The sequence below is a fragment of the Hippocampus guttulatus genome, chromosome 21 (assembly GCF_054856545.1).
Source record: "Hippocampus guttulatus isolate MCC_2025c chromosome 21, RoL_Hgut_1.0, whole genome shotgun sequence".
Taxonomy (NCBI): domain Eukaryota; kingdom Metazoa; phylum Chordata; class Actinopteri; order Syngnathiformes; family Syngnathidae; genus Hippocampus; species Hippocampus guttulatus.
Genome location: NC_141281.1, coordinates 874,234 through 896,490, shown reverse-complemented (window position 1 = coordinate 896,490; position 22,257 = coordinate 874,234). Strand labels below are relative to the sequence as shown.

The window sequence follows — 22,257 nt, the reverse complement described above, 5'->3', positions numbered from 1 at the left end:
AGTCCAAGTCCACTTAGTCCAAGGGGCGTCGACTCAGTGCAGGGGGCGTTGACGCAGCAAAAGCCCGGACAGTGTATCCTAAGGAAGTGCGTCTGGCGACACGATGCCGATTGCCGAAACAAGCCAGACCTCACCCTCGCTCGGATAAAAATATATGTTTGGGCAATACGGAAAACACACTGATTATCAGAAAAAATGTGTCCGTCTGACTTTGAGCGTCATGTCGGCTGTCATATAATAGGCTATTATTATATGAGAAGTGCTTTATGAACGTTTGTACTGTACGTCATACTCCAGTTGATTGAGAGGTCCCGCCTATAAGGGGGAGTTCCAGAAAGTGTCTCTGATATGCTCGAATGCCTCTTTCTGCGGGTGATCCCATGTCCATGTGGTATTGGACCTCAACAGTTCGTATAAGGGTTAACCCACTGTTGACAAATGAGGGATATACTTCCCCAAGTATGTGAACATGCCTAGGACATGTTTCAGATCTTGGACGTTCTGTGGCTCTGGGAGCTCTTTGATGGCTTTTACTTTTTCAGGGTCAGGTTTTACTCCTGACTTGTCAATCAGTTGACCCAGGAAGTGAAGTTGCTTTTTCCTGAACAAGCACTTTTCTCTGTTCAACTTCAAACCTGTCGACTTGATTCTCTCCAGTACTTTGCTTAGGCGCTAGTCATGCTGTTCTGGTGTGTCGCCATAAACTAGTACATCCATGTAAATTGCCACTCCGTCAAGATCACTCAGGGCTTCCATCATTTTCCTCTGAAAGATTTCTGGAGCACTGGTGATGCCGAAAGGCAGACGTTTAAACGCGTACCTTCCAAAAGGCGTAATGAATGTGGTTAACTCGCTGCTTCGTGGATGGAGGGGTATCTGCCACAACCCTGAAGCCGCGTCAAGTGACGTAAACGTGGTTGCGCCACACAGGTTTGCAGTGATTTCCTCGGCAGTTGGGAGGACAAATCTTTCTCTTTTCACAGCCTCATTTAGCTTTTTCAAATCCACACAGATGAGCAATTGGCCATTTTTTCTTGGGACAGGCACCATTGGTGCGCACCAGTCTGTTGGTTCAGTTACCTTTTCAATTATCTTGTTTTTCTCCATGCGCTGCAATTCCTCTTTTACCTTCCCCAAAAGCGGCAGAGGTAGTGATGGGTCCAGCGACACCGATGCGTTGACGCATGCGCCGGGCTCACAGAGCAAACCACGTGTCGGTGCATGTGCTGCTTCATTACGTCACGTGATTGACACGTGAACTGCACCGGCGCAGTTTAGACTGCATCGGCTGCGTTGACACAGTCCAGGCTGCTAATTGACACATCGGCTGCGTTGACACAGTCCAGGCTGCTAATTGACACGTGAACTGCACCGGTGCAGTTTAGACTGCATCGGCTGCTTGGCACAGTCCAAGCTGCGCCACTTAGTCCAGGGGGTGTCGACTCAGTGCAGGGGGCGTTGACGCAGCAAAAGCCCGCACAGTGTATCCTAAGGAAGTGCGTCTGGCGACACGATGCCGATTGCCGAAACAAGCCAGACCTCACAATCGCTCGAATAAAAATATATGTTTGGGCAATACGGAAAACACACTGATTATCAGAAAAAATGTGTCCGTCTGACTTTGAGCGTCATGTCGGCTGTCATATAATAGGCTATTATTATATGAGAAGTGCTTTATGAACGTTTGTACTGTACGTCATACTCCAGTTGATTGAGAGGTCCCGCCTATAAGGGGGAGTTCCAGAAAGTGACTGCGAGTGAGCACACCGCATGTTTGATGACTCCGCCACGTTGCTATTAAAAGTCACATAAAACGTAAACCTTGTCTGCTGACCATCATTACATCGGCTAGGCTAGTTTAGCTGTTGTCGTAGTTCAAAGCTTAATATGTGGCGTGGGTTGGGTCGGCGCCGCGAGTACGTGCTCGCGCTCACAGCAGAGAGCAGCAGACTATCGACTGCTGAGACACGCTTCACTCGAGTGACGTTGCTACAGTACGTGCATATTATGGAGCAGCTTCCGGACAAATACAAATTGTCCACCGTGTAGAGCCATTTTGATCTCATTTTGGAGAATAAGGTATTTATTAAAATCTCCTTGTCTCGGATTTTTGACATGTCTTATTCCATTGTGTGTGTGTGTGTTCTCCACAACAGGGGAAATAGCATGCATTAAACGCAACAGACTGAAATTTAAAACACTGGAGCATCTTATTTTTCTAAATCAAAATTTGTGAAGACAAAGCCCACAAGCATCCGCATTCACATGATTTTCACATTAGTGAAACACATTGAATGATACAATATGAATGCATGGATGTGAATGATATTGTCAAGGGTCAATGTCATCTTTATTATCAAATATGCTTTATGTATGACATACAGCATAGATGAAATTTCTTCCTCTCAATCCTCAGTGCATACATGCATGCAAACATGCTGTGCATTAAACACACACAGCTAAGGAAGGATAGCAGCTACACTGTATAAAAAAGACGTAATCTGAACAGTAGAGACAATATAAATAATATAAACAGCATAAACAACAACATAAACAATGGCGCTTGTGGCTATTGTCAAGCGACATTTGGCACATGGGGGGGTCGGAACATTAAAAAATATATCTATTCGAGCGTGGGTTTTTTTTCTCCCCCTCTCCCTCCCTTGTGGTTTCTTTCTGACTTTCGGGTTGAGTGAACGCTGGCGCGTTTTGGCTGCCGCTGCTCAACCCGTATTGTTTTGTGTTTTTTGTTATTGTAAAGTGTCCTTGGGTGTCTTGAAAGGCGCTTATAAATAAAATGTATTATTATTATTATTATTATTATTATTATTGTGGGTAGATTGAGGTAGTGCATTGTATACTTTGAAGTTAAGGTGGCGCCCAAGTAGGCAGCCGTCAGCAAGTGCTCTCATGAGCCTTGCTTTTTTTTGTTGTTTTTGTGTTTGTTTTGTCACTTTGTGTTTGTTGTTACGTCGTGTGGACCTGATGTGGACTTTTTTCAGCATTTTTTGGCCACGACATTCATCAAGGAGGAGACTCTGTGGTCGGTGGTTGCGCCTTCTCGGCAGCATGGGTATACCAGCACTGTTTTTGACTGGGAGGAATGTCTGCGCCATTTGACTGTCGTTGCTGGACAGTCCGGGGCGCTTGTGTCTTGCGCCTGTAAATGGGCAGCATTTTTCACAGCCCCGCTTTGTTCAGCGGAGAGATCGGTGCTGTTGAACGGTCTGCGGCTGGATGGATGTAAGTCTTGAGGAGCCGACGATGAGAAGAAAGGAGCGTGAGCGCGGAGCGCCGATGCGGATTTGGAACTGGGAGTCGCGGCTTGGAGTTTGAAGCGGATTACGTGGGACAGGAGAAGGGAACTCATCTCTTTTTGTCAATGGACGCTACAGCTTCGTGTTTGCTTTCAAAACTTAGCTTGTAGCAGATGTGTGCACATTTTCAGCATGACGTCTCTGATCCACTGGTGAAAGGACACTTTGATCCTCTCCTCTTTCATCTATAACTGCTTCAGACAACAAAGTGTATGCAGAAAAGTGGTGAAGATTGCACGACTGTCTGTGTCCTATGTGTTGTGTTGTGTTATTTTTGTTATTTTGACTTCAAAATGGCGCCGCGAGAGTGGCTGCCTTTCCAGCAGCTCCTATATTTTGTTGTTCTACTTCTTCCTTTCATAACTTTGCTGCTGTGAATTGGGAATTTCTCCATTGCGAGACTAATAAAGGTTTTCTTATACACGTCATCATCAAATCAGTTTGTTCAGTCTGTCAAGTGGGTTGGCTGCAGGGATTTTGAAGGTCCAGCAGGTGGCAGTGGTCAGCGACACAGTATCAGTACAGTATCAACACAGTGTCGACACGCCTCATGAGGCCTCATGGACCCATCACTAGGCAGAGGGACTCGACGAGCTGTGTGAACTGCATAGGGTTCTGCGTTATCTTTGAGTTTTATTTTGACTGGCTCTGTCTTAAGAGTTCCATGCTCGCCGAATGCATTGTGCACTTCCTCAATGCGTTTTACTAGTCCCATTGCGCATGCTGTCTCTTTGCCTAGCAGGTTATTAGACGTCTGGCTGTGGATCACAAACACTGGAAATGAATAATACTTTCCTTTGTACTTTGCATTTGCCTGGAATTTTCCAACACAGTTTAGCTGACCACCAGGGCTATTCATTTGCGTGGTGGACCCCAAAAAGCAGGCAGGAGAGAGGAGCAGGGTGTACTTGACGAATTGTATTAAAACTCAGAAAACTAAATCCTAAACAAACAAAGTCCAAAGCATCAAACAAAAACCCAGGACTGAAGCTCAAAACGATCAATAACAGAAACATGACCAAAAACATGACCTCAACTTGACTGACAAACAAACATGACAGCAGCAAAGAGCAACAATGACCCGACCATGAGTCGTCGGCCGGGAGTCCTTTTAAAGCCACTAATTACCTAACGACCAACAGGTGTGCAGCTGCATGGAAAAGCCCCACAGTGCCACCTGTTGGTCACAAACCGAAACATGACATTCATTGGGGGGATTTGGACTGCACAAGTTTCTCTTCAGGGACTAACATGTCGAATGCGGGCCTGATCAAACCTCCTTGCGGGCCGGTTCCGGCCCGCAGGCCGTATGTTTGACACCAATGCTTTACAATATTGGAAATGGAACCAGAAAACATATCCACATCTGCATCAACTTTCATTTCAAACTCTCTGCTCACTATCGTCATCTGAACCATGTGAAAGAGTATTTTCTGAGGCTGGGCAGCTGGTGTCGAAGAGGAGAAATCGCCTTGGAGCAGAGACACTCGAAAAATGTTTGTACCTCAATAAAAAGTCATAAACAAATCACTTTTGTCTTTTATTTCACATGATTTAACCAAAATTTTCTACATAAGTTAAAAATATGAATTGTAACTCAAATTTGCTATATTTTACATACCAACTCAGTTTATCATTTACACAAACAAGGAATTTCTTTACCTGCAATGATTATATAACTACTGCAGGGATCACTATTGGGTGACCAACACAGTGTTAATATAGTGCTGCCACAGTTTGTGAAGTGGGTCAATACACTCCTTGAGGTATCATCGTCCCATCACTACAGCCCATTCTGCCGTGCGGTCGAACGGAAAGTTTCCTGGGGAGGTTAAACTTTGCCATTATCCGAAGCTGCAGGTCCGTCGTCGACTTCTGACACCATGTAATGTCATTGAAGAATGTCCACTCAGAGAGTTGTGCTTAACAGAGGTTCTTTACTAGTCGCTCGGGAACAGTGCAGGCCAGTATAACAGTAACGAAGACACGTTCTCTTCACAAGCACGAGGTCGGTTGCTGTGGTAACCCGATAGCAGTTCTTTACGGCATGTCGAACTGCTGTCGTAAAGTTCAATGCATATACTGTAGTCCTTATATGATAGATATAATCGACAGAATATTCACGGCACAGAACACTTTTTTCATTAGCTTGGACGATATGTTAAATTGCGCTGAAATACCGCAAAGGCAAAATCAACTTTTAAGTTCAGTTTGAAGGCAGCAAGTTGTTTTAGAGACATTCTGGTATGTGAGAGTGAACTACATTGGAATAAATCACCACAGTGGTATTTATTTTCTTCCTTCTTTGCACCCAAGATAATTTCGAAACTTACACTAATGCTGCTAAGTGGTGTAATATCTGTTTCTTGTTTTTGTGTGACGTCACAGGGGTGAGGAGCCAGGTTGGGGGAATGTTGGTTCCGACAGTTAGTCTGAGTGTGGAGCGCATGGGCGTGAGTTGTGGCGAACAGCAACTCCTATGAATGTGTGTGTTATTGCTCCTTTTGTTTATTAAAAACGACGGATTTCATCGGCGACTGCGTACATCCTACTTTCCGCATTGAAGGGCATTACAGTGGGTTCGGAGAATGTATGGGTGAAGTTTGTTCATTTGATTATCAGGTACACTTCTTCGACTTCACTGCTGTGCTCTCTCTGTCATTATTTTTCGATACACCAAGCATTCTTTTTAACTGTTGAATTATTTTTCTTCCCCGCTTTTGAGGCTCCAAATATTGGAAGCAAAATGAAAAAGAAATGGACTCTGTATCTTATGTCTCTTTTAAACAAACAAATATATCAGATTTTTTTTAAATCCATCAAATTCCACCAAAACTGACATTATTCCTAATTGAGAGTGCAGAACGAAACTGATTGTCGAGAATGAGGGTATACAACAGATTAACTCAATCGAAGCCGACATGTTATTTAACCTATAGGTATCATGGTCCCATCACTAGTCGTCGGCGTGTTTTGGTTTTTCTTTGGCTTTTCCTTGCCCTTTATCGAGGAGTTATTTCACACTCTTGTTTCCCTTGCCATTTGCAAGCGCTTCTGTAGGTATTGTTATGATCCCGTTAGCAGTGTTTTATGTTCCATTTTGTCAGTCTCGTGACCTTATTTTTTGTAAGTAAACTTTTTTTTGTACTCCATGTTATCCTCGTCTGCATTTGTGGGATCCGCTCCTGTTCCAGACTGTTCTGAAACATCACAGAATTATCCGAGCATGGATCCCGTAGACTCCATTCATCCATCAATTTTCTCATCCTTTTGTCCTGACGAGGGTCGCAGGCGTGCTGGAGCTTATCCCAGCTGTCTTCAGGAAATAGGTGGGGTCCACCCTGTTATAGTTGCCAGCCAATCGCTGGGCAGACATCGAGGAACAACCATCTGGGCTCACACTCACACCTAGATAAAATTTAGAGTGTTCCATGAACCTTCCTCACACATTTTTAGAATGTGGGAGGAGACCGGAGTACATGGAGAAAACCCACGCAAGCACAGGGAGGACATGCAAATTCCACACAGGACGACCAGAGCCAGAATCGAACCCTGCGCTGTGAGGCCAATGCTCAAACCACTCAACGACCGGGCCGCCTCCTGCAGAGTCGGAGAAGCTAATGAAAGCTTTGGTCAGCCAAGGGCAACCGGTGGGACGGCAGGATACAATACAATACAATACATGCTGATTTATATATCAGCATATATATAGCGCTTTCACAACAGCTGCAGCTGTAACAAAGCGCTTAACAAAACAGTTAACGTAAAGTAAAATAATTAACACAACACATAACATGATAAAACACGAACAGTCGTGCAATCCTAACCACTTTTTCCTCATACATTTGTTGTTTAAAGCAGTTTGAGATGAAAGAGGAAAGAAACAGTGTCCTTTCACCAATGGATCAGAGATGTCATGCTCAAAATGTGCACACGTCGGTTACAAGCTAAGTTTCAAAGTCAACAAGAAGCTATAGCATCCATTGACAAAAAAAGAGATTGGTTCACTTCTCCTGTCCCATGGAAATCCATTCCAATTCCAAGCAGCGACTCTCAGTTCCAAATACACATCTGTGCTCCGCGCCGACACTCCTCTCTCCTCATCCTCAACTTCAGCAGCCATCCAGCCGCACCAACGCAGACTGTCCAACAGCGCCGACATCTCCACTGTGGTTCGTGTGGCTGAATGTGGAGCAGCTTCGTATTGACACGCATCCCTGGACGCGAGGAAGTCTTCAAAGTCGATACGTTCCGGCGCGTTGGGTGGACACGAAACACGCGGAAAGACACAAATGATCTCCCGTGCTGTACAGCCATCTTGCAGGACCCACCAGTGGAAGCATTCAATTTCCCAAACCACAATTTCTTACTCTGAATATCGCCTGGGTCACAATGACGATTGTTGGTTTTTCAAGTTGGGACGAGCGGCATACACAGATTTGATGGAGCTCTGCGGTGTGATCGCCTTGCTCACACTTTAGGGAATCCTCCCCGAGTCGCCAACCACCACCGCTGGGGTGTACCAACATCCAGTGGCATCCCGTGAGCAGAACCCACCTCACCCGTCTCGTTATCATTGAAAACCCCAGCAATGCGGTCAATTTATTAATCACCGTGCTCTCATCTTTGACCAACGACACTCCACTTATTTCCAAGATTCCTAAAGTTGTGTTTGTTAGGAATCTGGAGGAACTCATGAGTTTGACCATTCGCCTGAACAAACCGACTACAGGAAAGATGTCGGGAACAGGAAACTTAAGGCCCTCGTACTACGTCTGAGACCCTGCGCCGCGACCAAGCTTCCAAGAAGCCACAATGGAAAGCCAACTGTGCGCTTGTCATCTTAGCAAAGGAACCGATGAAGCTGGCAGGTGGTCAGCAACCTCCTAAGGAGAGACGGTGGATAACAGAAACTAGTGCCTCACCGGTTAAGAATCTCACCGCATGTCACCGGTTGCTGCCAAACGATGTGGATATTTGACTTTCTGGCTGTGCTTTTATGAATTCTTGAAAATGCATCTGTTGTCGGCGTGCCTCAGCTCCCACTTCTCCTTCTTCTTCGCCATGGTCCTGGTTTCTTGGGAATTCAGCACGACAGCTCTTTAGCACGAGTCATTTCGCTTGTTCACCTTTTGCATTTTTGCACACTGCACTCCAAACTATTTTTTCACCCTGCTGTCTCTTTCTCTTCATTGCCAGTCACTGTATTGATCGCTGGTAAAATACGTACAAAGCCGGGAGTAAACTCAAGAAAACCAAGAGAAGCATCTGGGGCTCTTATTTTCCATGACAAAGTTGTGGATACGAAGTATTGATTGGAGTAAAGTAAGGCTTTGTTGATTACTCACAGACACATATTGGCTTCATTTCGCACATTCTCTTGTCATTTAAACGCTCTTTTTATTTCATTTTCAATACAAATGACCAAACCTCCTCTGAAAACTATAATGAAGAATTCAAATGTATTATAACCCCAATGAGAATGCTAGATTTTCTACAACAACAAACCTTTCAATGCAGTCAAGGAAAAGAAAAGTTCAGCAGCCCAAGAACAAGGTACATAAAATACAATCAGCCTGATGAAGCCTGCTCAGATGGGATGTGAAAATTTCATTGATTACTGTTCATCACCCCTCCGTGAGCCGTCACCTTACCGTGGTGGAGGGGTTTGTGTGTCCCAATGATCCTAGGAGCTAAGTTGTCTGGGGCTTTATGCCCCTGGCAGGGTCACCCATGGCAAACAGGTCCGAGGTGAGGGACCAGACAAAGCACGACTCATAAAACCCCTTATGATCAATAAAATCAATGGCACTCAGTTTCCCTTGCCCGGACACGGGTCACCGGGGCCCCCCTCTGGAGCCAGGCCTGGAGGTGGGGCTCGTTGGCGAGCGCCTGGTGGCCGGGCCTACACCCATGGGGCCCGGCCGGGCTCAGCCCGAAGAGGCAACGTGGGTCCCCCTTCTCATGGTCTCACCACCCGTGGGAGGGGTCAAAGGGGTCGGGTGCAATGCGAGCTGGGCGGCAGCCAAAGGCGGGGACCCTGGCGGTCCGATCCTCAGCTGCAGAAGCTAGCTCTTGGGACATGGAATGTCACCTCTCTGGCAGGGAAGGAGCCCGAGCTAGTGTTTGAGGCAGAGAAGTTCAGACTGGATATAGTCGGACTTGCCTCCACACACAGCCTGGGTTCTGGTACCAGTTCTGTCGAGAGGGGTTGGACTCTCTTCCACTCTGGAGTTGCTCACGGTGAGAGGCGCAGAGCAGGTGTGGGCATGCTCATTGCCCCCCAGCTCAGTGCCTGTACATTGGGGTTCACACCGGTAGACGAGAGGGTTGCCTCCCTCCGCCTTCGGGTGGGGGGACAGGTCCTGACTGTTGTTTGTGCATATGCACCAAACAGCAGCTCAGCATACCCACCCTTTTTGGAGTCATTGGAGGGTGTGCTGGAGAGTACTCCTGCTGGGGACTCCCTTGTTCTGCTGGGGGACTTCAATGCTCACATGGGCAATGACAGTGAGACCTGGAGGGGCGTGATTGGGAGGAACGGCCCCCCCCCGATCAGAACTCGAGTGGTGTTTTGTTATTGGACTTCTGTGCTCGTCACGGACTGTCCATAACGAACACCTTGTTCAAACATCAGTGTATGTGCACTTGGCACCAGGACACCCTAGGCCGTAGTTCAATGATCGACTTTGTGGTTGTATCATCGGATTTGCGGCCGCATGTTTGGACACTCGGGTGAAGAGAGGGGCGGAGCTGTCAACTGATCACCACCTGGTGGTGAGTAGGCTCCGTTGGTGGGGGAAGATGCCGGTCCGTCCTGGCAGACCCAAACGTATTGTGAGGGTTGGTTGGGAGCGTCTGGCGGAATCCCCTGTCAGAAGGAGTTTCAACTCCCACCTCCGACAGATCTTTTCCCATGTTCCGGGGGAGGCGGGGGACATTGAGTCCGAGTGGACCATGTTCCGTGCCTCTATTGTTGAGGCGGCCAATCTGAGTTGTGGCCGTAAGGTGGTTGGTGCCTGTCGTGGCGGCAACCCCCGTACTCGCTGGTGGACACCAGCAGTCAGCAATGCCGTCAAGCTGAAGAAGGAGTCCTATCGGGCCTTTATGGCCTGTGGGACCCCAGAGGCAGCTGACGGGTATCGACTGGCCAAGCGGAACGCAGCTTCGGTGGTCGACGAGGCAAAAACCCGTGCGTGGGAAGAGTTCGGTGAGGCCATGGAAGCCGACTTCGGGACGGCTTCGAGGAAATTCTGGTCCACCATCCGACGTCTCAAGAGGGGGAAGCAGTGCACCACTAACACTGTGTACAGTGGGGATGGGGCGCTGCTGACTTCGACTCGGGACCTTGTGAACCGGTGGGCAGAGTACTTCGAAGACTTCCTCAACTCCACCAACACGTCTTCCTTGGAAGAAGCAGAGTCTGAGGACCCTGAGGTGGGCTCTCCTATCTCTGTGGTTGAAGTCACCGATGTGGTTAAAAAGCTCCTCGGTGGCAAGGCCCCAGGGGTGGATGAGATCCGCCCGGAGTTCCTCAAGGCTCTGGATGTTGTGGGGCTGTCCTGGTTGACACACCTCTGCAACATCGCGTGGTCAACGGGGAGAGTGCCTCTGGATTGGCAGACCGGGGTGGTAGTCCCTCTTTTTAAAAAGGGGGACCGGAGGGTGTGTTCCAACTACAGAGGGATCACACTCTTCAGCCTCCCTGGTAAGGTCTATTCGGGGGTGCTGGAGAGGAGGGTCTGTCAGGAAGTCGAGCCTCAGATTGAGGAGGAGCAGTGTGGTTTTCGTCCCGGCCGTGGAACAGTGGACCAGCTCTACACCCTGAGCAGGGTCCTCGAGGGTATGTGGGAATTCGCCCAAACAGTCTACATGTGTTTTGTGGACTTGGAGAAGGCGTTTGACCGTGTCCCTCGGGGAGTTCTGTGGGGGGTGCTTCGTGGGTATGGGGTACCGAACCCCCTGATACGGGCTGTTCGGTCACTATACCACCGATGTCAGAGTTTGGTTCGCATTGCTGGCAGTAAGTCGGAATCGTTTTCAGTGAAGGTGGGACTCCGCCAAGGCTGCCCTTTGTCGCCGATTCTGTTCATAACCTTTATGGACAGAATTTCTTGGCGCAGCCGAAGCGTTGAGGGGGTCCGTTTTGGTGGCCTCAGTATTGCATCCCTGCTTTTTGCAGATAATGTGGTACTGTTGGCTCCTTCAATCCGGGCTCTCCAACTCTCACTGGAGCGTTTCGCAGCCGAGTGTGAAGCGGTTGGGATGAAAATCAGCACCTCCAAATCTGAAACCATGGTCCTCAGTCGGAAAAGGGTGGTGTGCCCCCTCCGGGTCGGGGGGGGGGGGGGGATCTTGCCCCAAGTGGAGGAGTTTAAGTATCTTGGGGTCTTGTTCACGAGTTTCCCAAATCTGATATATTTGTTTGTTTAAAAGAGACATAAGATACCGAGTCCATTTCTTTTTCATTTTGCTTCCAATATTTGGAGCCTCAAAAGCGGGGAAGAAAAATAATTCAACAGTTAAAAAGAATGCTTGGTGTATCGAAAAATAATGACAGAGAGAGCACAGCAGTGAAGTCGAAGAAGTGTACCTGATAATCAAATGAACAAACTTCACCCATACATTCTCCGAACCCACTGTAATGCCCTTCAATGCGGAAAGTAGGATGTACGCAGTCGCCGATGAAATCCGTCGTTTTTAATAAACAAAAGGAGCAATAACACACACATTCATAGGAGTTGCTGTTCGCCACAACTCACGCCCATGCGCTCCACACTCAGACTAACTGTCGGAACCAACATTCCCCCAACCTGGCTCCTCACCCCTGTGACGTCACACAAAAACAAGAAACAGATATTACACCACTTAGCAGCATTAGTGTAAGTTTCGAAATTATCTTGGGTGCAAAGAAGGAAGAAAATAAATACCACTGTGGTGATTTATTCCAATGTAGTTCACTCTCACATACCAGAATGTCTCTAAAACAACTTGCTGCCTTCAAACTGAACTTAAAATTTGATTTTGCCTTTGCGTTATTTCAGCGCAATTTAACATGTCGTCCAAGCTAATGAAAAAAAGTGTTCTGTGCCGGGAATATTCTGTCGATTATATCTATCATATAAGGACTACAGTATATGCATTGAACTTTACGACAGCAGTTCAACATGCCGTAAAGAACTGCTGTCGGGTTACCACAGCAACCGACCTCATGCTTGTGAAGAGAACGTGTCTTCGTTACTGTTATACTGGCCTGCACTGTTCCCGAGCGACTAGTAAAGAACCTCTGTTAAGCACAACTCTCTGAGTGGACATTCTTCAATAACATTACATGGTGTCAGAAGTCGACGACGGACCTGCAGCTTCGGATAATGGCAAAGTTTAACCTCCCCAGGAAACTTTACGTTCGACCGCCCGGCAGAATGGGCTGTAGTGATGGGACGATGATACCTCAAGGAGTGTATTGACCCACTTCACAAACTGTGGCAGCACTATATTAACACTGTGTTGGTCACCCAATAGTGATCCCTGCAGTAGTTATATAATCATTGCAGGTAAAGAAATTCCTTGTTTGTGTAAATGCTAAACTGAGTTGGTATGTAAAATATAGAAAATTTGAGTTACAATTCATATTTTTAACTTATGTAGAAAATTTTGGTTAAATCGTGTGAAATAAAAGACAAAAGTGATTAGTTTATGACTTTTTATTGAGGTACAAATGTTTTTGGAGTGTCTCTGCTCCAAGGCGATTTCTCCTCTTCGACACCAGCTCCCCAGCCTCAGAAAATACTCTTTCACATGGTTCAGATGACGATAGTGAGCAGAGAGTTTGAAATGAAAGTTGATGCAGATGTGGATATGTTTTCTGGTTCCATTTCCAATATTGTAAAGGGTCTTGTTTTCTGGGTGTGTTTGCTTCTGACAGGCAGCGTTGAACTTCAATTATGGAGGATCTCGCAATTATAAGATAAAATGAAGAAAGCAACTGCATACCTGTCAACTTTTCGGAGCGCCAACCTGTATAAACTACCAAAAAAATCCTTATAAAGAGCAAAAAAATCCCTATAACATACCAAAGCATTTTATATGTCAAAATAACGGCAGAAAAAAACCCACAAAATTGTCAATGATATTTATTGTAGATCTCCATAGTACAATGTCTGGTTAATGTCTAATCATCACTCTACTCAGTGGCATTACTGTGTTCAGAGTTGTATTCCTGCGTTACTTTTTTCACCAACTCCAAATCATTTGGAGTTGGTGAAAAAAAAAGGGAAATTTTCAGAATCCGTATGATTAGTGCGATATGGCCATATACGTAAAATTCACCACAAAATCCGTATGAACTATGGCTAAACCGTATGAGTTGACAGGTATGCAACTGTAAGGCTCTTTAACTGACGATCATATGTATAACAGGTCATTCACTTGATAAACTGATAAAGTGGGTGCAATGCGCCACCGTAAAAAATGTATATAACAGTAAACACTGCTCAAAGGAGAAAAAGATTTACCAAGATCAAAATTATTCCACACTGGGGAAAACGTCTTAGAACGATCCATAATTTCACAAAACTCCAGCCAACAAACCCACGACATGTTGATACAGTTTGTGTCCTTATAAACACACTTTGGCGCAGCACATTCAAACTATTCAGGTCCTGGATTGGTCACGTGATTCTTTCTAAAAGCAGTACACGCACCGATACGGGGGTTCACTCTTGACCTCTCTGCACTGTGCTCACGCACCAGTGTCGCTCGGTCCATCACTAGGATAGACAACCCTTGACGAAATTCTCCTTAATTTGTCTTCAATGTGCTCAAACCTCCACCCGGGGCGTTCACAATCATCTCGCTGGACTAGAACATCTTTCGTTGAAGCTTCGTGTCCGATTAAAGTCGTCTCGGTGTACATTGGTGTTTCTCGGCCGAGTTTCGCTTCGGTTAGCTTGTTAGCCGCTAACAAAGAGCCGCTCGTGCTCAACACGTCGCTGCGCGGAGATGGTCAGCGTAAAGTGTTGTTGCAATTTTCGCACTATGTGCACAAGAAAGACATCAGAATACGAGGAAGAACTTTGTAAAGAAAAAGAGGACCTCAAGGGACAACGTCAACTGGTGGACGCCATTCGCAGGATGCAGCCAAGAATTGTTCTTCACAGATTAGGGTGGGTCACGCTGTTCGTCTCACTTGTTTCGTACTCTTTCTGAACAGCCTTCATATGCTGTCTTTATTTTACGTAGTGTGTGTGTGTATATGTATATACATATCAAGTACAAGTTTCTTGTCAAATTCATCTATCCATTTTCCGATCCGCTTCATCCTCACAAACGTATTCAAAAAACTCAAAACAAGAACAAACACCAAGCAAAGAAGTGTATCTATCAAAGGTGTTAATCTGTGGAATAATTTCGAAACGGACCTGAAAATGAGGAAATAGCTTGCTGAGTTCAAAAACTAATTCAAAAAAATAGTACAAGCAACCTGCAATGGTGAAGGCATCCTTTTCATATTTTTGAAAAGGAATGGAGAGTAGAATTCGCGTATAAACAAATGGGATTACTGTACCTTTGTACGGAAAAACGTCTTTTGGCCATTAATGTAAAAGACGAGCAAAAGGGTTGTTCTTGGCTTGCGTTGTTCAGCACTGTCAACAATCAAGGACTCCCTTTTGATTTACCAGCCCGCGATACGATTTTGGTGACTGACTCACCATTCTAGAAGGACCGCCCCAGGCGAACATGCTGACAACAGATGAACTACCTGCGTGATGATGCTAAAAGTAGGTAATATTTTATACTAGAATTCCCTGCAAACTTGTGCTAGCTATAGCTTCAGCAGGCTTGCAAACACAAAAGAGTGAAAAACAATAACGGGCAATGTCAAAATTCACTAACACGTTCTTGCTCCATGCGTTTGAGGAAATCTTCTGGTCCACAGCGATTTTGTAAAAAGCTCAGCAACCCCGGCCTGAGTGCCATTATGTTCGGAAGCACCTCTGCGTACTGCGGTCAGGCCAGCTTCCACTCGCAAAATTGAGGTCCCGCCAGCTGCCGCAGCAATTGTTAGCACTCTGCATTACGGTAATGTGGGGTCGTCGAGCGGCGTTGGCCACATTCAAAATAAAAGCCTTCCAACTGATGCATGCACATCAGTGTTTTGTTTGTTTTTGTAAATCTCCAAAGAATTACAAAAGTAAAATAAAACGCAACACTCTACCTTTATCAATTGTGTCGTCAGCGCGTTTTTGGAATGAATTTTCCATTCATTGTGCCGAGAACTCTCACATCTTGCTCCATTTTCACCTCTCCACTCCTCACCGCTGCTGACTAAGCCCGCCCAACTCCAATGGGAGCCTATCAGCTTTGGCTAAACAAGCCCCAACATAATGGCAGCCAATCAATCAATTTCCACTTCAGGCTGTGACTGACAGTTGTTTCCCCACCCTCAACAACTCGAACACAGGAAGCCAATGCATAAAAAGGGCAATTAGAAAAAAGCAAGCCACTTACAGAAACAATAAAGGCAGTGATTAAAATATAGATTAACGCAGTTAAAAAAAACACACAAAATGTGATGTACCAGATTTTCCGCACTATAGGGCGCACCAAAAAGTCTTCAATTTTCTTAAAAACTCACAGAGCGCCTTAAAATCCGGTGCGTCTTTTGTATGGTCATTACGGTAATACATCGACTCCAAGATGGCTCCTTCCTGGAGACATGCTATGTTATAACTTGCTGTTGGTTCAGTGAACTGTGTCGCTGCTTTATTAAATAAGTTTTTGTTGCAGCTCTGAAAAAAGGAGAGCTGTGGTGTTATTTTTTTTAAAACAGTCTCAACAAATACAGATACGTCTTTGTCTGTCTCCGTGCCTTCTTTCGTTCGACTCGAGAGGCGGTCAAGACCGCCTCCGAAAAACGTAAACTTACGATTACTTCAATGAAACTACGAAGATTGAAAATAATACATTGAAACTGAAAACAAAGCGAGGATATCACAAAATAAATTCTATAGCCCACCCCTACAGAATTTATATTGTGATTTCATAATTTGTGAATACACAACAAAGGAATAAATAACTACTCCTTACATCTGATTGTTGTAGTCGTGGCACTATGATCAAGGAAATGCCAATGCGTTTTTCGGAGGCGGTCATGAACGCCTCTCCTGTTGAACGGAATAAGAGAAGGCACAGAGACGTACAAAGACTCACCTGTGTTTGTTTTTTTTAAAAACGCAGACTTTATTAATGGTTTTCAAAGTCTCAACAAATACAGGTACTGTACGTCTTTGTCCGTCTCCGTTCCTTCTTCCGTTCCACTCGAGAGGCGTTCATGGCCGCCTCCGAAAAACGTGCATTAATTATTACTTCAATGAAACCACAAAGAAAATCAAGTGAGGAAATCACAAAATAAATTCTGTAGGGGGGATATAGAATTTATTTTGTGATTTCCTCGCTTGATTTTCTGTTTTGATGCATTACAGTGAAACTGCTCTACAACGAAATCATGTTTGCAGTAAGACATTTTTCACAACAGGGGGTTTTTCACTGTAGCAAATTTGATCTCCGATGTAAGCACACACACACACACACACATGTACACACACAAACACTCTTTATTTTTATTCCAATTGTGCGTAAGTATGAGCAAACACCTATTTGACACTTCAAATAGTCAGTGTAGAAAGAAAAAAAAGGGAAAGAAATTGCGAAATTTACGATCAGTATTCACTTTCACTTACATCAATTTCTTGGATAATGTAATAATAATGACTAATAAGTAATCATCACTTTTACCCTCTTATCCGGCGTCAGAGCGCTTCTTGTCTTAGCTGCTTGACATCCAAAGGTCCGTTTTGTAGCCATTTTAGTAATGCAACGTTCATGCTGCGTCTGAATCGAACAATAACAAATACTTCCCTGGACCCGGTGACTTTTCTTTCCACGATTTCACTGTCTCTAACTCGACCTCCCCTCGATCGCCACCCAAGACGGCGCTGCTCAGCTGATGTCATGCAATGACATTTTAAGACAGCCACGGGACGCTTCGTAGTCCTCGATGGCCATAGCACGATGGAACTCGCCTTCTCTCTAATTAGCGCTCAGTTAGCGTAAGGTTTTTAGCATGATAACAAGTAAAGCATTCCAGGAAACGCTTGTTTATTTGACTGTCTGTCGAGCCATAAGCAATTTACTCTGAGCTGCTAATCGGATGCATTCCACTCAATCTTCCACGGATCGAGCTACAGTATTTACACACTTGGCCAATCGGAGGCCAGGATGATGCTCGGTAAGCCAATGGCAGAGCAGCTATGAGTATGTTGCGTTCAGGAAACTTGGAGCTGTGACCAAAATAAACATCGTTCACTATGTAAACCAGTATGGTGGTTGCTGTTGCCATTTCCGAACGAAGCAGGAGAGGTTGCTGTTGGATTAGACTTCGTTGTAGTGAATCTTTTCAAGAGCAGCAAGAGCAGAGAAGAGCGGCAAGAGCAGAGAAAATGATTTAGTATAACCTAACGGGTTTTTTTTCATCGTATGGGGGGCAGGAGAATGGGAATGGTCTTAATGCATGAAGATTTTTTTTTCCACATTAGGGGGTATTTTCGCCCATGTAGGTTTCGTTCTAGAGGAGTTTCACTGTATTTTCAATTTTTGTAGTTTCATTTAAGTACAGTAATAGTTAATTTACATTTTTCAGAGGCGGCCGTGAACACCTCTCAAGTTGAGCGGATGCCTCTTGAGTTGAATGGAAAGAGCGTACCACCATCTAGTGGAACCATTGTAGATTGTGCCTTATAATGTGAAGAGTCCAATGTATGAAAAAAATTTACAAAATAGCCATTCATTGAAGGTGCGCCTCATAATCCAGTGCGTCTTTTAGTGCGGAAAATACGGTAATTAATTAACGTGTGTGTCTGTGTGTAAAAAAAAACCTTATGATGAATGGATCTCAGTTTCCCTTGCACGGATGTTTCTCAAAGGCGGGTCACTGGGGCCCCCCTCTGGATCCATGCCTGGAGGTGGAGCTCGTTGTCGAGCGCCTGGTGGCCAGGCCGACACCCATGGGGCCCGGCCGGGCTCAGCCCAAAGAGGCGTCGTGGGTCCTCCTTCTCATGGGCTCACCACCCATGGGAGGGGCCAAGGGGTTCGAGTGCAGTGTGAGCTGGGCGGCAGCCGAAGACGGTGACCCTGGCAGTCCGATCCTCGGCTACAGAAGCTAGCTCGAAGGATGTGGAATGTCACCTCTCTTGCAGGGAAGGAGCCCGAGCTGGTGTGCGAGGTAGAGAAGTTCCGACTAGATATAGTCGGACTTGCCTCCACACACAGCCTGGGCTCTGGTACCAGTTCTCTCAAGAGGGGTTGGACTCTCTTTCACTCTTGAGTTGCCCACGGTGAGAGACGTAGAGCAAGTGTGGGCATACTTTTTGCCCCCCGGCGTAGCGCCTGTCCATTGGGGTTCACACTGGTAGACGAGAGGGTTGCCTCCCTCCGCCTTCGGGTGGAGGTACCTTTCATTTAGATTTATGTTTACCGGAGATGCAACAGCACCAATGTTCCCTCTAAGCGCACTGGTTGCAATCTCTCTCTCTCTCTCTCTCTCTCTCTCTCTCTCTCTCTCTCACTCTCTGTCTCTCTCTCACAGCTCTCTCTCTCTCTCTCTCTCTCTTTTCTGAATACAGAACTTTGGAATTTTTTTTTAAATGTGACGTACGAAAGCCGCGATAAATGAAGCGTGAAATAGCGAGGGATCAATGTCTAGTAATCGATTTTTTTCGCGGTTCAGAAACGTCCCACAAAAGGTGGAAATTGCACATTAGAATTTGCACTCTGGACTTATCCACCACTCAAAAATGTGCAATGTCACGCTCTGTGCAAGTCTTTTTCACAAATACCCAAGGATAAAAAAAATTAATACACCACCACCATGGATAAAAATAATCAAAGAAAGAAAAATCCACCACTAGTATGTGATGCTGGTCATGTCACATTTTGAGTTGTAATCTGAACTAATCTAGTTCGCTGAGTAACCTTCATTGTAATTATAAACCAGAATTCCATGGGTGTTTTTGTCTTCTTGTGTCTTGCAGATATCAGTGAAGATGCTTGTCCTGAGTGGCGGGATGCAGAGTCCTTTCACATTAAAGAGGAAGAGGAGAACAAAGAGAATGAACAGCAGGTCCTATACATTAAAAGAGAGGGGGAGCCAGATTACCCTTGCACGAAAGATGGTGATAACATATCATCAAATGTTGATGATGATGAGGATGAAGAGTCTGATGGTGATCTGACATGTCACACTGACAAGAAACCCTGGAAATGTTCTCAGTGTGGGAAGATGTTTACTTGTCAGAGTGCTTATAAAATACATGTGAGAATCCACACTGGGGAGAAGCCTTTTGCCTGCTTAGTTTGTGGCCAAATATTCTCTTGTAGACAATACTTACATGATCACAAAAGAACCCACACTGGTGAGAAACCTTTTGCCTGCTTAGTTTGTGGCCAAAGATTCTCACATAAAGAAAACTTACATAATCATAAAAGAACCCACACTGGTGAGAAACCTTTTGCCTGCTTAGTTTGTGGCCAAAGATTCTCTTGCAGACAATACTTACATGATCACAAAAGAACCCACACTGGTGAGAAACCTTTTGCTTGCTTAGTTTGTGGCCAAAGATTCACTCGGAAAGGAACCTTAAAAAGACACACCAGAAGACACACTGGTGAAAAAACTTTTTCCTGCTTAGTTTGTGGCCAAAGATTCTCTGAGAAAGAAAACTTACATGATCACAAAAGAACCCACACTGGTGAGAAACCTTTTGCCTGCTTAGTTTGTAGCCAAAGATTCTCTAGGAAGGGAAACTTAAAAATGCACGAGAGAACCCACACTGGTGAGAAACCTTTTTCCTGCTTAGTTTGTGGCCAAAGATTCTCTGAGAAGGGAACCTTAAAAATACACACCAGACCACACACTGGCGAGAAACCCTATTCATGCTCAGTTTGTGGTAAAAGATTCCCCAAGAAGGGAAACTTAAAAGTACACACAAGAACCCACACTGGTGAGAAACATTTTGCCTGTTCAGATTGTGGCCAAAAATTCTCTGACAAGATAACCTTAAAAACACACACCAGAACACACACTGGCGAGAAACCTTTTGCCTGTTCAGATTGTGGCCAAAGATTCTCTCATAAGGGACACTTAAAAAAAAATCACACAAGAACCCACACTGGTGAGAAACCTTTTGCCTGTTCAGATTGTGGCCAAAAATTCTCTGACAAGACAACCTTAAAAACACACACACTGGTGAGAAACCTTTTGCCTGTTCATATTGTGGCCAAAGATTCTCTCAGAAGGGAAGCCTAATTAACCACACAAGAACGCACACTGGTGAGAAACCTTTTTCCTGCTCAGTTTGTGGCAAAAGATTCCGTCAGAAGACACCCCTAAGAGGACACACAGGAACCCACACTGGTGAGAAACATTTTTCCTGCTCAGTTTGTGGCCAAAGATTCTCGTGGAAGTCTCAGATTAAGAATCACAAGTGTGATGATGAGATGAGCAGTTATCAATGAAATTTTCCACTCCTATATAATCAGGCTTCATCAGACAAATACTACCTTCTACACATTCTACATGCTGTTGAATCTACCTTCTTATTTAGATGCTGAAGTTTTCTTTTCCTTGAGTGCATTGAAAAGTGTTTTTTCTTTTTTCTTTTTGGTTGATGTAATGAATTGGAAAATTAGCATTGCTAATGATGTAATAATACTTTTGGATTCTTCATTTTATATATATATATTTGGCTCTGAGTTGTGGTTTTTAAATGTAACTTGTTTTAACTCACTTTCAGAGGAGGTTTGGTTGGTTGATTTCGTTCTTTGTGTTTTGTTTCCTTTTTTTTTCTTTTTTAACTGTCCCGTCGTTGACTGTGCAGCACCCCACGTGTTGCGATATGTGTTTAATTGTCTTTTATTGGATGCGATCCTGAATAAAAGGGACATTTTCCATTTTGTCATGAAATGTGTGATGGAGCCGTATGAATTGTTGTTTGCTACTGCTACTGTGCTACTTGCTGGCGAATCAAGTTTTCTTTGCTCAAAAAGCTTGGATCAGCCATGTCTTCCTCAATATCCCTACCTCAATATCGGAGAGATTCATGATTGACGAGGCACTATTTTCCTTGAGTGAGATATAAAAATAGGAGCCCAAAAACAGAAGGTTGCCTGTATTTAAAGGTTGACCATTATTGTAACATGTCTCAAATAAGGTCAGATTGGAATTCCTGAACGCCCTTTGGGCCGGGAGGTCCGAGCTGTGAAGTCAGCAAAAAAAGGTTCCCAAATTCACTCAAAAGAGAGGATCCCAATGGAGACGAAGACTATGAATGGCAAAACATTCTCCAACCATCTATTTTCTGATCTGCTTCATCCTCACAAGGGTTCTGGAGCCGATTGTTAATGTAATTCTGTTATCCCATATTTACTCTTAGTATAACTACAAAATCTTTGTTCCAGAGTTTGACTTCACAAAAACCTCATTTGCAATGGGGAAGGTTTATTATGGGAGACTTGTCGGCCTGGGAGAGCTCAGCCGGCTCCTGTTTTGGCTTTCAAGTGAACATCCTTTTGTTCAGTTAACAGCTTCTGATCAAATTAACTGTTGCTTGTCCTATTTTTCCCCATTTTAATGCTCTCATCAACATGGAATCATGAATCAGTTTTCTCTGTGCAAAATGCAAATATTTACTAAAATAACAATTTCGTTTTTCAATTTTACATGAACATTTTTCACTTGGAGCAGTTATTCACACATAATCTCTCACACAATATTATTGTCCATCAACAACAGTGAAAACAATATTTTGTCACACAACAGCTGTTTTAATCCCTTGTGCTGCAATCGATGAAAATAAGTTTATGTAATGCAACGTACAATTTT

General features: G+C 44.8%; 1 protein-coding gene and 1 pseudogene across 1 annotated transcript in view; both read left to right on the top strand.

Moving 5' to 3' along the window:
• LOC147186597 (uncharacterized) overlaps positions 1-19,549 on the top strand; it is a 41,188-nt gene extending 21,639 nt beyond the window's left edge. Inside the window, exon 4 of the mRNA XM_086101305.1 lies at positions 19,409-19,549. The gene's annotated coding sequence lies outside the window, so the exon portion shown is untranslated. The remainder of the gene's footprint in view (positions 1-19,408) is intronic.
• On the top strand, positions 13,164-21,380 carry LOC147186596 (uncharacterized; annotated as a pseudogene).
• Positions 21,381-22,257: the final 877 nt, after the last annotated feature.